The 15161-nt window shown below is 46.6% G+C and overlaps 1 long non-coding RNA gene across 1 annotated transcript; it reads right to left on the bottom strand.

Moving 5' to 3' along the window:
- Positions 1 to 466: 466 nt before the first annotated feature.
- Positions 467 to 1686, bottom strand: LOC136304243 (uncharacterized). Its single transcript, XR_010724444.1, has 3 exons — positions 1548 to 1686; positions 1217 to 1344; positions 467 to 499 (listed from the first exon to the last, which is right to left on the bottom strand). It is a non-coding gene; the product is annotated as an uncharacterized lncRNA (long non-coding RNA).
- Between the last annotated feature and the right edge of the window lie 13475 nt (positions 1687 to 15161).

Here is a 15161-nt window from a genome sequence, read left to right on the forward strand (position 1 = left end):
GCCACGTGACTGCTGTTAAGGAAACAACCTATTTGCACTCTCCAGTATTTTACTCTCTCTTCAATATTCTGCATTGTTAAATTAAGGATCCCTGACACCCGCTCATCCCAAATTTGTGTGCAGTTTTGCAGTAGTTTTGTACAACAGCCAAGTGCTTTGCCCCATCCTTTACTGTTTAGCGCAGCAAGTTCCCAGCGTGTGGCTCCCAGTTTCGGCAAGCAGAGTATGTCAGGCGGCAGATTATGAGGGAACCGGTGCTTCCTATCTCTGTGCATCTCCTACTCTCCCCCTTGGCCATGAGTAAAATGCAGATTTCATTTAGCTGTGTTAGTGGTGGCAAAGTTGCACATTCAGAACTTCGAAGCCAGGCACTTCCTTAGTCCATTTACAGAAGAGTGAATACATTACCAAGAAACTCTGCTCTTGATCCTTCATTGTGTCACGCATCACATTTTCTACTTGGCTACAAAGTTCCCGAGATTCCAGCAGCAGCTCCTCACTGAAAGGGGCAATTATTACACTATTAATTTCTGTGGCAGTTTAAAGAGATGCTGCCTCTGTCATCAAGAAATACTTCTGGCAGATACGCTGCAGAACACTGAAGTTAGTCAGGTCATAGGCTTGTAATTCATACTGCAACTTGAAAAGTTGGTGGCAGCCCCTGATTTACCAAATGGGGGAAAGGAAATGTATTCCAAGATGGAATTGGGCTCTTATTAGGTGGAACCACTGTTGCTAGAGGAAAAGCTGAGTAGCCTATAAACTTAAGGATGGGGCAACAGGCAAAAAAACAAACCAAGGTCTTTCATTCCAAGTGGTAACCCAGTTCATTTCAGCAAGCCGGAACTACGCATGCAGCAGTCTCAATGACACAGCTCAGCTACTGTGACCTTACATGACAATACTTCAACAGTTCTTGCTGGCAGTGTACTTCCAAGTGAGCCCAACCATCTCAGATTAAAGGAAGAAAACCAAAAAACCACTTTTGTTACTGAGGCTGGGGGAAGTGAAGCCATACATGATACCCAATTTTCATATGGAAGATCTGAAAGCCCCAGGAAGTCTTAACTACCAAGTAAACTAAGGCTGCTGACAACGCAAGCTGAACACAAAGTGTAAAATATGAGAAACCCTGTGTGCCATTATTTCACAAAGCAGGAAGACTAGCTTTGTAGTGGTGGCATTAGCAGCCAAAGAACTCCAGACTTTGCCTCACCTTTTTCTTACAGATTCTGATAAATTGAATGTTCCAGAAGGGACTTGCAGCAGCAGTTGACCTGAGCTACCAAGACGGGATGTGTTCATGCTCTCTGGACTGCCAGTAACAGGACCACGCACTTTACTCTGAAGAAAACACAGAATATTCAGAGTGCAATTGTTCCCACTAGTTTTCAGCAGCCGGGAATATGAGACAACCTGGAACTTGGCTTTCATACTGATTCAAAAGAAAGAAAAGAACCATAGGAAACACTCAATTTACTATTGTTTCAGTAGCCTGTGCTACAAACCATATTCTCAGGTTAAAGGGGAGTTCTTAATTTACTTACACAAGCAATTTTCAGCAAGTTCCACAGTTCTTTCTGTCGTTTCTCCTGAAGCCTAACAACTGTTTCCTCATCTTCACTCATCAGATTCATCACTTTCTCCACTCTGGGGAACAATTCCAATGCCTTCTGTTTGCAAACTACAGTTTTACTATTAAAAAAATAAAAACTAATCAGATCACACATGGGCCACTGCAGTAGGAGAACAGTTCTGAAGTTAATGATTTTCTGTTAACACTGCAAGATCTCAAGAGCCATATGCAATGAGTTTTAAATCTTCTCTTGCTGGAAGAGAAAATACCTTCTCTCAACTCTGAATAAAATGTGCAAAGCTCACCTGAGCTGAGCATAAATGACTCAAACTTTTTTTTCAAAGGTCTGGATTGCCTGTAGAAGCAGTCGTACTATTTCCTGGCTGTCACCGCCTCTCCTCTGATCTGGAATGAGAGCCAATATTACACAGAAAGGTCGGTTTATAGGACAGAGTGAGAAGATTCTTAGCGGCTCATTTCCACTACTGCTTTAATCCTGAAACAGCCAAAGTTCAGGATATGCAAGTTTGAGTGGGATGAATTACACTGAATTTTAGCCACCTTCTTCAAAATTTAAAGAACTTGAAAAGGAGAGTTGGGACTGGATCAAAGGAACAGTCGTGTCTTTCATCCTTTCTACCCAGAAAGGTTGTTTGTTGCTTGTGGCAACAGCCTGCTCTGAGAAGAGCTCCAGAGGAGTTTCGAGAACAGCTCACAAAGCACCAAGAAAGGAAGGCTGGCCTAGTGTGGAACTGACTCCCTGACTTCCCTCTCGAGAAAAGGCAATCCAGGAGAGCCCATGTGCTGCTAGTGTCTGGGAAGCCCTAGAAGTCAGATAGTTTTCTCAATAATCCTTACTACATCTCCAAAGTTACACACAAAGCAAGCTGACCTTGAGCTAAAGCATCTTTTACCTCTTGGCTTCTCTCTGAGTCTTCGGTACAGCTCTCTGGCTTGTTCTTCTCTAGAAGAAAAAAAGCAGGAAAGAAAAGGATTTCCAAAGAACCAAAACATGGAACAAATAGTTTGAGAACTCAAATCTTTTCTATACCTGTCTGCCATTTCAGAACAATGACAGATGAGTCAAAAAACATCTTTAGTGTTAAAGTGCTCCCAGTCCCCCACAATTTGGGTGGAAGAAACAGCCCTTTCACTGTCCTCTAGTGAGTAAGCTTAGCCAGAAACACTCCTGCATCTGAAGCTCAAGGTAGTTCAACTCACAAATCCTCCAGTGTTCCTCCTTGTTTACGACCTAGCGGGCTTCTCTGCAGGTCCACGATGTCTGTCTGCAGGGCCATCATCCTCTTCACTACCTGCTCCACATCATCTTCCTGAAAGCAGGGTAGAACATAAGCAACACAACAGTCTCATACCTAGAGACACTACCACTCACACTCACACTGGTTCTTCCTTTCTCATTCTTATTTCTAAACAAACCAACAAGATGCAAACAGCAGCCTTGGCCAAAGACAAACGAGTCATTTCAATTCAAGGAAATTCCAAGATGTTTCTGGGGCTTCGCCAAGATCTCCCGTTTCCCCTTAAGCCTTACAACAGAACGAGCTTCATGTAGTGCTAATAATGGACAAAAATTGTGCCACACAAACCAAGGCAATGTGAAATCTGACATCAGTGCAGATACAAGGGGTTTCTATTTAAGGCAGGGACAATGAAGCTAAAGGGGGAGGAGGGGAGAGATAACAAAAAACAAACCTCTTTATGATTAGCAGTTAGATTTAAAAACATACCCGCCCACAAAGTTCCACAGCTTGCTCCATCTCTTTCCAGGCAAACAGCAGCTTCTCAGAAGCTAGAGGAATCAAAGAAGAGTGACTGGCTTTCTCAGGTTCACAGAGAAGGAGGCAGGTGTTTTTGTGAGGATAAGAGTCATGAAAAGACCCGTTTGCCAGATGCTATACTCACTAATTCCAAACTCAATCTGCTCTTTATACTTTTCCAGGTCAATTTGGATGCTTGTTTTAAAGAAGTCCAGCTTTGCTTCCAGCTGCTGAGAAAGGGAGGCCATAGAATTCTTCATCTTCCAGAGGGTACTATTGTAACGCAACAGATTCATCCTGCAAGGACAAGAAGGTCCTATTAGCCTCTGAAAGTAGAAATCCACCAGGCTTTCATTTACATCCAAAACAGATACTTGAGACAGCGGTGAGGACAAATGCAGTTGTGCCAAAGGGCTAACTCTCCACTTTTCATGAATTGCATACAGCTCCAATCACGGGCTTCCCCATTCCAACAGGGTCCCATTTCTGTCTTCCCTTCCACCAGCGCACAAAGACAGAGATAAGTATTGTGGAGAAACGGCCACCGTACATGGCTGCTCGCTGCCCCTGCTGAAGCCGATTACAGTCCTCTTTCAGCATCTGGATCGTGTGCCAGATCTGACCCCACACTTTGCGCAACTGGAAAAAGTGGAGATTCTTCTTTGGATCCTGAACTGAAAACAGAGGAGGTGGGAGAAAGGGAAATGGTCATATCAGCGTGAAGCAGGAATACTGTGTTATCACAAAACAGACCAAAACACTGCTCCTTTGAGGGGCATGTTACTGCCTGCAAAGCCTAGAGCTGGATAACCCCTGTGCAGCTCCCCTAGCATGTCATAATCAAACACCTCCCTTTTTTAGTTATTCTGATAAACTGAATGAATGACAGTCCATTTTCCTGCTTCTTCAGTCCCAATACGCAAAAGCTCCCTCTACTCTTTGTGCACGATACAGACCACAAAACACAGACGCCCCTCTCAACACTGACCCCGCCCCGCCCTTCATATTCATGCCAGAGGAGTCCTTACGGATGCAGCCAACACTTTCTGGATGAGGACGCAAGGCCACCTGAGCCTCAGGAAACTTTCTTGTTATCAAAGAGGAAGAGAAGGTCTGTGTCTGCTGCTGCAGTATCATTCACCTGCAGAAGACAAAAGACCCAACCAGGTTTTCTTGGGAAGAGCAAGCCTTGGCAACACCACAAACAGAAGAGTCCTCCTCAACCAAACACAGAGCACCAAAGGCAACAGGCTGCCTACGCTACAGTGGCTGTTAGGTCTGTGAGGTTACCATGACAAAAGCATGCCACAACAGCAGGGAGTGCTGTGATCCCAAAGCGAGTGCAGTGACTTCTGATTCACTCAAACTTAAGAAAGGGAATACCGAGACTCACCTTGCCATCAGCTGTATGTTTAGTGACCAACTTCTGAGAAAACAATTCAAGTCCTGCTTCCTGCACTAGTTCCTGGTCCTGTTCTGGAATTCCTGTATCTGACTGAATCCTGGCCTTCACACTCTGCAGAGTCTCTTCCTCTGTCACAGGGTAGGTGTGCACAGTTCCCATAACCATGTTCAAAACGTGAAGCACCTACCAGAAGAGTAGCATGGCATGAGAAAGGCTGAAGATACATTGGTCATCTTAGAGCAGAGATTGAGGGACCGAAAAAATGACCACCAAGAAACTCTTCAAAGCACTTGTCAGAATCAAGAAGTCACTTTACAGCTACTTCCTAACATTATGGCAAAGTTCTTGTCCTCCATCAAGTGGAAGAGAGTTAAATATGGCAGTTAAACATGGCAGTTAAATACCTGTAGAATCCTCTCTCAGAATATGGAACCAAGCATGCACAGAAGCTCTTCACTACTCCCAACAAGCTCAGGGAGTATTTGTCCTCAAAGAAGCAAGAGGAAAGCACCTGTCACTAACGGTCAGGAGACAGTTCTATGAGTTTCTGCCTCACTCTTCCTCCTAAGTCTAGGATTCAGAGGCTCAGGAAACTGCTCTCTGGAAAACTTTTTAGGGTAATACAGACATATTGCTTACCTTCAAGTTCAAAATGCCATCCAATGCTTTGAAACACCCATTGGGTCCATAGGTAGGATCTGTACCTCTCTGACGTGGGTGCCACATTAACATGAGTTGCGGCCATTTCTCCAGCCTCCCAGACAAAACACTGAGCAACAAAAACCAGGAGATCAGAAAAGGTAAAAGTGCATTTGCAGTAACGATACGGCCTGTTCTGTGTGGGAGGACTGACAAAACTGCCCCCCTCCTTCTCCCTCCAGCACTCCACCTCTCCCCATCACAAACGCAGCGTTTAGAAGGCAGAAACCAAGACTACACAAGTCTGACAAGCGACAGTAGTACTGCCTGTGTCACGCACTCAATGTATTCACAGATTAACACAGTAAGGCATATAACACAAACTTGGTCCTTTTGCAGAAGAATCAGTTTATCTCAGCACAGCAATTTTTAGTACTCACCTGTTTAGATTGTTGGGGCAGGGCAAACTGCTAGAAAACTTGACTTCTCCGGATAAGTCTTCTGAAACAACAATATCCAGCTCACTCTTCTGACGCACTTTTGTATGCCTAATGTAAGCGAGTACAATGGTGAAAAAATTGCCCGCCTTTCCCAGCCTGCATGCTAGTAGGCTCTTGAAAGCTACTCTTGACATGTAATACAGATGCCACTTTGGTTTCTGTTACCTGCCCTGCGGGAGTCAGCCCTTATCCCATAGAGCAAGTCTCAGGAATGCTGAACTTGCTCAGGTGAGTCAAGCCCCTGTGAAAGGGGTCACTTTCCAAAAGGGCAAGAAACATAGGGATATGATCCTCAGAATCAAGGGACCACACTTCTGCTTCCTGTAAACAGGAAAGTCACATCATGCCCACTTATCACCCAGCCACGGTTCACTCACCATTGCACTGGCTGCCAGTTGGGTAGGAATGGTCGGAAGCCTGTAATGCACTCAAAGGCAAGCGTGCCAAAGCTCCAGGAATCCACTGTCACCCTATACTTCTGCTGTTCCAGCAGCTCTGGAGCCTGATACAGTTTACACGCATGAGACAAAGCCAGATGGCTTTGGCCAGAAAGCTCTTAGCTTTCTCTATCCCTTAACATCTCATTAACATTTGTACAAATAATTAAAGACATTACTGAACGCTGCCTCTCACGTGCTTTAAGACCCTCCTGGAGTGAGTAGCATAGGTTACTGGCACTCCTGCTTATTTATAACAGATGCAGGTAGCACAAAACCCAGTCTCAGCAAAACCCAGTGTCAGCAAAAAAGCAGTCACCTTTGCTAGCTTCAGCACCACAAACGCACCCCATACCGTGCAAGTACCTAATCCCAGCCCAAAGCTTGGTAACAGTTAATTCTATCCCACTAGAAAGCAGTAGCTGCTCTTCTAGCTGAATTCCTTTCTTACCAAGTACTGCAGAGTCCCAACAAAGGATGTGCACAGGCTCCCCTGATCCAACTCCTTAGCATAACCAAGGTCAATGATTTTGTGTATTGACTGAAACACACAACAGAGAATAAGAATGCCAGACTGAAGTCCTGTTAAAAGCACATCATACAGCAGAAAGAAAAGGTCTGGCTCTTCAAAGCTATGCAGGAAAGGTGCCAGTGAAGAGATAGAAGCAGAAATGGGAGGCTACTGTAGATTTCTAAAACCACAATGAATTTGAAGGTGTTGGAGCACACCTAGCAGTTACGCCTCTAGCTCCTTCCGATCTTTGGTCAATCAGTACAGTCTGCTTCTTTCCTTAATGGTTGAAAGTCAAAATGTCAGGTGTTAACAGACGTCTAATACAATGTCTCACCTCAGCTGCACACAGAATACTATGTGACAGTGACCTGAGACAGGTGTTATCCTGGGCTGAGTGCTCTTGCAGAGGGACCATGTAACTGCATGAAGCACATGCAGGTTCCTTGTAAGTTTACTTGTCTGTGCAGGTAGAGACGACTGCTTCCTGCTTACCCTTTGCTCTCCTTGCTGCAGCACAATGTTCTCTGGCTTCAAGTCTCTATGGATGATCCTGTTCTCATGAAGGTATCTGAGAGCAGAAGCTGAGACAGAAAAAGCCAGTTGTTAGAGCTAAGTAACAGTACCTAGCATGAGCTCAGTAAGGATTCATCTATTCTATCTAGTAATAAGCATGGCTTTCACATCAGACCTAGTACAATCAAACATACAATGAAACACTGAGTGTAAGGGGTAAAGTCAGCACCACAGAACTCTGGACACAAATTGAGTTCTCTCTCTGGATGTTCCCTCACATCCTTCCTGTAAACTGTAGTAATGCTGGCTAGCTTCCAGTAGGCAAGAACCTCCCCAGACTCCCAACACTTTTGGGAGATGATCAAGATCATAAAAGGTCAGTCTGAAATGGAGTCACTAAGGTCACTACTGTATATTTGGAGAGTGGACTCAGGACTAAAAGGGTTTCCATAGTTCAGACAACTGAAGGTACTGCCACCACTTACCAATGTCAGATAACAAGATAAGAATAGCTTCTTCCCGCAAGCCACAGCAATTCTCCAGCTGGTTCAGGTACTGCAAGTAAGGAACACAGAATGTAGTCTTTCCCTTCTCTATCCCGAGTGAACTCCAGAGTTCCACAAATTCTCAGGGATGCAAGAAGTTTCAGCAACAGCAATTAAATTCTCCAGAAGCACAAAACTCTATGGACTGTGACCTGCGGTAGCAGCAATTACAGCTTTGTGCCTTGGTTTAATTGCATGGGAAAGAAGATGAAAGAAGTCACTGTCATCCCGTTTTCATCCTCCTATTTGTTCCATCCCTCTTGGCCTGACAGTATCAACTCCAATCTGAGGCCTAAGGTCTGTGTTTTAGCTATGGGAAGATTATAGCAAAGGTCAGAAAAGCCTTAGGATTAGAACTACCATGTGTTATCTCTTCCTATGACAGACAAGAGTTCATCACTTTCAGGAAGGGTACAGCCTACAGATGCACCTACCCCACAATGGTCTTGGCCATACTCAAATACCGTCGCACGTCCCCTACACTTGCCCTCATTCTCTAGGTGAAAACTCCTCACAGTGTCACTTGCACCTAAAAAAATATACAAAGCACTTAAGTCTTCAAAAGCTGAACATAATACCAAGGACCAAGCCACCAACACTTGTTGATGCCATGACTAGAAATAGGAAACATCAGGGTATGAAAGCAAAGGTTTGAAGGGAAAACTTCAGTAGAAAACCTAGGATCAGATCAGAAGGTGATCCATTCCTAGGTTACCATCCTAGGGACCCCACCTTGCGGAGGTCTCCACCTTGGCAGTACTCCATGGCCAACAATGGCAAGTCATTTGGTGCGAGCTTCTGCATCCCTTCAGGGACATCGCGGGCAGCCACCACATTGGGATGGTTCAGTCTGTGGAACAAAAATTAGGCAAGTATACATGATGTTCTGAAACTGCTATACACTTTCATGTGCTCGTGGTCACCACACAAAGCCCAACATGGTCACAAATGCTTTGAGAAATTGAGTTAGTGAATTCTAAAGGTTTTCATCTTTCACGGATCTAGACTCATTTTAACTCCTGGCACTTCATACGGAAGACAGTGTGTTTCTTCAACATGTATGCATTACAGATCTGTCTAGAAGGTACAGCAACGAGCCCTGCACAGGAGTGCAAGGGAGTCTGTTGCTACCGTCCAGAAAAGACCCAAACTGCAATGAGACTGCTGCAGCCGAAAATGTTAATCCAACACCCCAAGGGACTGCCGCAGCACAGACGTTAAGTCAGGCAAAGCGGCGGCTCTAGGTAGCAGCGTTGTTGTAGCGCTGAGGGCACGGCAGACGAGCCGAAGACGGCAGTGTGAGACCCAAGAGGAATAGGAATAGGAATAGAAAATAGAAACTTTTAGAGCCCCAAAATCCCCCAAAATTCACCCAAAATGCCCCAAAAATGACCCCCAAAAATTCCCACTAAAAATCGAGATTTCAGAGCCCCAAAATCCCAAACAATGACCCCAAAATCCCGACTGAAAACTGAGATTTTTTAAGCCCCAAAATCCCTCAAAATCACCCCAAAATTCCCACCCAAAATTCCCACTAAAATTGAGATTTTTTAGAGCCCAAAAATCCCCCCAAAATTTCCTGCTGAAAGTGGGAATTTTTAAAGCCCCAAAATCCCCCAAATTCACCCCAAAATTCCCACCTAAAATCCCTCAAAAAAACCCAAAATTCCCACTAAAAATTGGGATTTTTAGAGCCCCCAAAATCCCAAAAATTCACCCAAAAATTGGAATTTTTAAAGTCCCAAAATCCCCTAAATTCACCCCAAAATTTCCACCCAAAATCCCCTAAATTCACCCCAAAATTCCCACTAAAAATTGGAACTTTTAGAGCCCCAAAATCCCCCAAAATTCACCCAAAATGCCCCAAAAATGACCCCAAAAATTCCCATTAAAAATCGGGATTTCAGAGCCCCAAAATCCCAAAAATTGACCTAAAAATTCGCCCCAAAAATCAGGATTTCAGAGCCCCAAAATCCCCAAAAATGACCCCAAAGTTCTGATTGAAAAATGGGATTTTTGAAGCCCCAAAATTACCCAAATTCACCCCAAAATTCCCACCCAAAATCCCCCAAAATTCTCACTAAAATTGAGATTTTTGGAGGCCCCAAATCCCCAAAAATGACCCCAAAATTCCCACTAAAAATTGGAATTTTTAGGAGCCCCAAAATCCCCAAAATTCACCCAAAAATTCCCACTAAAAATTTGGATTTTTAAAGCCCCAAAATCCCCCAAATTCACCCAAAATTCCGACTGAAAATTGGGATTTTTGATGCCCCAAAATCCCCAAAATTCTCCCCAAAAATCCCAAAAAAACCCCAAACCCCCTCCCAGTACAAACCAGTAAAGAAAAACCCCAAACCAGTATAAACCAGTACAAACCAGTCACCTCAAATCCCTTCCCAGTTCATCCCACTTCATCCCAGTGACCCCTAAACCCTGTCCCAGTACAAACCAGTAAGGAAAACCCCCAAACCAGTACAAACCAGTATAACCCAGTACAAACCAGTACAAACCAGTATAAACCAGTAACTCCCAGTATCCCCCAGCGCCGGGCCCTGGCCCTGAGCCGCTCCCTGGAGGCCACCGAGCATCGAGAGATCCCAGTTCAAACCAGTACGGACAGGTGAGGGCACTGGGACGGGGACTGGGGGGCACTGGTTTATACTGGGATGGACTGGGAGTGGGTTTGGGGTCACTGGTTTATACTGGGATGGACTGGGAGTGGGTTTGGGGTCACTGGTTTATACTGGGATGGACTGGGAGTGGGTTTGGGGTCACTGGTTTATACTGGGATGGACTGGGAGTGGGTTTGGGGTCACTGGTTTATACTGGGATGGACTGGGAGTGGGTTTGGGGTCACTGGTTTATACTGGGATGGACTGGGAGTGGGTTTGGGGGTTACTGGTTTATTCTGGTTTAAACTGGTTTTGGGGTTTCTGGGTGTGGTTTAACCTTTGCCCCTCCCCCCACAGGTGAACCGACCACGCCCTTTGTCAGGCCACGCCCCCTTCCCTTATATGGAGCGATAAAAGCGGGACAAACTGGGCGGGGCCTGGGGGTTACTGGGTTGTACTGGGAGGGAGTGGGAGGGGCCAACGCGGCTCTGACCCCGCCCACCGCGCCGAGATGCAAATTTATGTAAATGAGAGCACAAATAAACGCGAATGACATCACTTACCACAGGGACTGGGAATTGCTGGTTTGTACTGGGAGGGGCCTGGGCGTGGCTCTGACCCCGCCCACCTCACTGATGCGCCAGCCTTATGTAAATTTATGCAAATGAGAGGCGAAATAAATGCGGGTGACGTCATTTGTACGCCGAGGAGCAAAGCGGCGCCGGGGGAATGATGGGATAAACCGAGGCACAGAGCGCCGCACGGCATGACGGGATACACCGAGGCGCAAAGTGGCACCGCAGGGCACGACGGGATACACCGAGGCGCAAAGCGGCACCGCGGGGCACGACGGGATACACCGAGGCGCAAAGCAGCGCGGGGAATGACGGGATACACCGAGGCGCAAAGTGGCGCCGCAGGGCATGACGGGATACACCGAGGCGCAAAGGGGCACCACGGGGAATGACGGGATACACCGAGGCGCAAAGCGGCGTGGGGCATGACGGGATACACCGAGGCCCCAAATGACCCCAAAATTGTCCCGAATTTCCCCCCCAAAAAATCCGCCCCAAATTTCCCCAAAAATCCCCAAAATTCCCCTCAAATTTCCCCAAAATATAAAAAAATTCCCAAAATTTCCTCAAAAGTCCCAAAAAATCCCCAAATTTTACCAAAATCCCCCCAAAAATTCCCAAAATTTCTTCAAAAATCCCCCAAAATTCTTCAAAATTCCACAAATATCTCCCCCAAAATTGTCCCCAAATCCCCCCAAAATCAACCAAAATTCTCCCGAAATTCCCCCCAAAAACAGCCCACAAAAATTCCCAAAATTTCCTCAAAAATTCCCCAAATTTTACCAAAATTCAAAAAAATTTCCCAAAATTTTGTCAAAAATCCCCTCAAATTCCCCAAAATTCTCAAAAATTTTTCAAAAATCCTCCAAATTCTCCCAAATTTCACCAAAATCTAAAAAAAATCCCAAAATTTCTTCAAAAATCACAAAAATCCCCCAAAATTCCCAAAATTTCCCTCCCAAATCACCCAAAATTTCCCCTGATATGACCCAAAATGGTCCAAAAATTCCCAGGATTTCACCATTCCTTCTTTGAATTCCTCCGAATCCCCCGGATTTCCCCCTAAAATTCCCAAATTTTCCCAAAATTCCCCCAAATAACCCCGAAATTTCTGGAAAAAACCCCAAATTTCCCCCCAAAAGTCCCAAATTTTTTCCCAAATTCCTCCCAAAATCCCCCAAAATTTCCCCCCAAATCCCCTGAATTTTCCCAAAATCCCCCCAATTTTTTCCAAATTACCCAAATTTTCCCCCAAATTCTCCCAAATTTCCCAAAAAATTCCCCCAAATTTGCCCCAAAATGACTCCAAATCATCAAAATTCTCCCAAAATTCCTACAAAACTCTCCAAAATTCCCCCAAATTTTCCCAAAATCCGCCAAATTCTCTCCCTGCAGAGCGCCCACTGGTGGCCCTCGAGGTTGGAAAGTTTTGGGGGAAAAACCCGAAATTTGGGGTGAAAATTTGAGAATTTGGGGGAAATTTGGGATTTTTGGGGTCGTTTTTAGGGGAATTCTGGGGGGAAAATGGAGGATTTGGAAAATCTGGGAGAATTTTGGGGAAATTGTGGGAGATTTGGGGTGAAAATTGGGAATTTGGGGATTTTGGGGGGAATTTTTAGGTGATTTTGGGGGAAAATCGGGAAAATTTTGGGATTTTTTGATGGTTTGGGGTCGTTTTTAAGGGGATTTTTGGGGAAAATTTGGGGGAAAGCCCCCAAAATTTGGGAAAATTGGGGGAAAAAATGGGAACATTTGGGGGGATTTGAAAGATTTGGGAATTTTTGTGGAAAATTTTGGGGAATTTTGGGGGAATTTTTTAAGGATTCTGTGGGAAACTTTCAGAATATTATAAAAAATTGGGAAAAATTGAGAAAAATGGGGAAAAATTGGGAAAAATTGAGAAAAATGGGGAAAAATTGGGAAAAATTGGGAAAAATGGGGAAAAATTGGGGAAAAATTGGGAAAAATGGGGAAAAATTGGGAAAAATTGGGAAAAATGGGGGAAAATTTTGGGAATTTTTTCGAGGAAAAAAATTGGAATTTTTGGGGGGGGGAAATTTGGAGTTTTTGGGAAATTTGGGGATTTTTGTGGGAATTTTGAGGGATCCCCGCTCTGCCCCATAGATCCCGAATCCCAAACCCCGCCCCACAGATCCCATCCCCGCCCCCCAGATGGCTCCTGCCCCACAGATTGTCCCGCCCCCGTCTCTGCCCCACAGGAGCCGCTGGAGCCGCCCCACAGGATCCGGCGCCCCCCGAGTGACCTCCTGAGCAACCCCTGCCACAGTGAGCCCCACGGCTGAGCCCTGACCCACGGATCTGTGACCCACGGCTGAGCCCTGACCCACAGAGCCCTGACCCACAGAGCCCTGACCCACGGATCTCTGACCCACGGCTGAGCCCGGACCCACAGAGCCCTGACCCACAGAGCCCTGACCCACGGCTGAGCCCTGACCCACAGAGCCCTGACCCACAGAGCCCTGACCCACGGCTGAGCCCTGACCCACAGAGCCCTGACCCACGGATCTGTGACCCACGGCCGAACCCTGACCCACAGAGCCCTGACCCACAGAGCCCTGACCCACAGAGCCCTGACCCACGGATCTGTGACCCACGGCTGAGCCCTGACCCACAGAGCCCTGACCCACGGATCTGTGACCCACGGCTGAGCCCTGACCCACAGAGCCCTGACCCACGGATCTGTGACCCATGGCTGAGCCCTGCCCCACAGAGCCCTGACCCACAGAGCCCTGCCCCACAAAGCCCTGACCCACGGATCTGTGACCCACGGCTGAGCCCTGACCCATAGATCTGTGACCCACAGAGCCCTGACCCATAGAGCCCTGACCCACGGCTGTGCCCTGACCCACAGATCCCTACCCCACAGATCCCTGCCCCACAGATCCCTGCCCTGCCAGGGGCCGGGGCTCAGGCCTTGGCCTTTTGGATTCATGGAACACATCCAGGTTTGCTCAGCACCAGAGACACCTTTGCCTTGTCTGTCCCCACCTGTCATCAGTGCCTGCAGTGATGGAACCTGGGGACACTTTCTCCATTGGGTCTCTCTGTGTGTCCCATTAAAACTGCAAAAAACTTCAGTGTTTTAATTTACCTTTGAGCTCTTGAGAAGTTTTTGGAACACTCTTTCAGGGACAGAGTTGAATGGAAACACCAAATCCACGGGAGGGTCATTCAAGTCCTTGTGCTGTTTCTGTGCTGCTGAGCTGGGCCGGGCTCCTGGCACAGAGGCAGCTCCTGGCAACAAAGGAAACTTTTAGAAAGACATTTCCCCTGAGGAGAAATCCTCCTTCAGATGGGTCACCTGTATTATTTGAAATGTAGACTCAGAGTGAAAGTTTACAGTGGCATAACAACCTTTTCTGTTCCTTTCTCATTAATTGTTAACCCTCTCCTTTTTGTTTGTTATGGTTAATTTTGCTTTTAACAGTAGAGAACATCATTCTTACATGGAATAGTAGGTTTTGCACTTAGGCTAATTGATATCTACGCCTATAGAACCCATACCTATGGAATATTAAGTTTTAAATACAATACGTACGTTTCATGAGCAAAAAACCACGTTGAACTAAACAAGTGTCCCCCAGCCCCTCCAGGATCCCCAACTGTTCCCTCAGCGCCCATTCGCCCGCCCCCAAAGCGTCCCCGGATCCCTTGAACGCTCCGACCCCACAGATTCCCCTTAGAGCGACTTCAGGGAATTCATCTCCAATCATCCCCCCTGGCCTCGGAGCCCCTCGGAACACGGTTCTGCGCCTAAAAACTCCTGCCCCGCCCTGCGCCCTAGAGAGCTCGGTGACAGCTCCCCAAGCTCCCCGCAAGTGCTCCCGAGCCGTACACATTCCCCCCGAGGACCTCAAATCGCGGCTCGGACACAAAAGTGTCCCCAAAGCGCCTTTCCGGAGCCCCAGACGCCCCGTTCGAGCCACTTCCGGGACTACAGCTCCCAGCATGCTCCGCGGCGCACTTGGAGCGCTACTCCAGCCGTGACTCCATCTCCCATCATGCCCCGCGCCCCGCCGACAGCCATTGGAGCTGCGCCTCCA

The sequence above is a fragment of the Chamaea fasciata genome, unplaced genomic scaffold (assembly GCF_029207755.1).
Source record: "Chamaea fasciata isolate MVZ Bird 193981 ecotype frontalis unplaced genomic scaffold, bChaFas1.0.hap1 SCAF_62, whole genome shotgun sequence".
Classification (NCBI taxonomy): domain Eukaryota; kingdom Metazoa; phylum Chordata; class Aves; order Passeriformes; family Sylviidae; genus Chamaea; species Chamaea fasciata.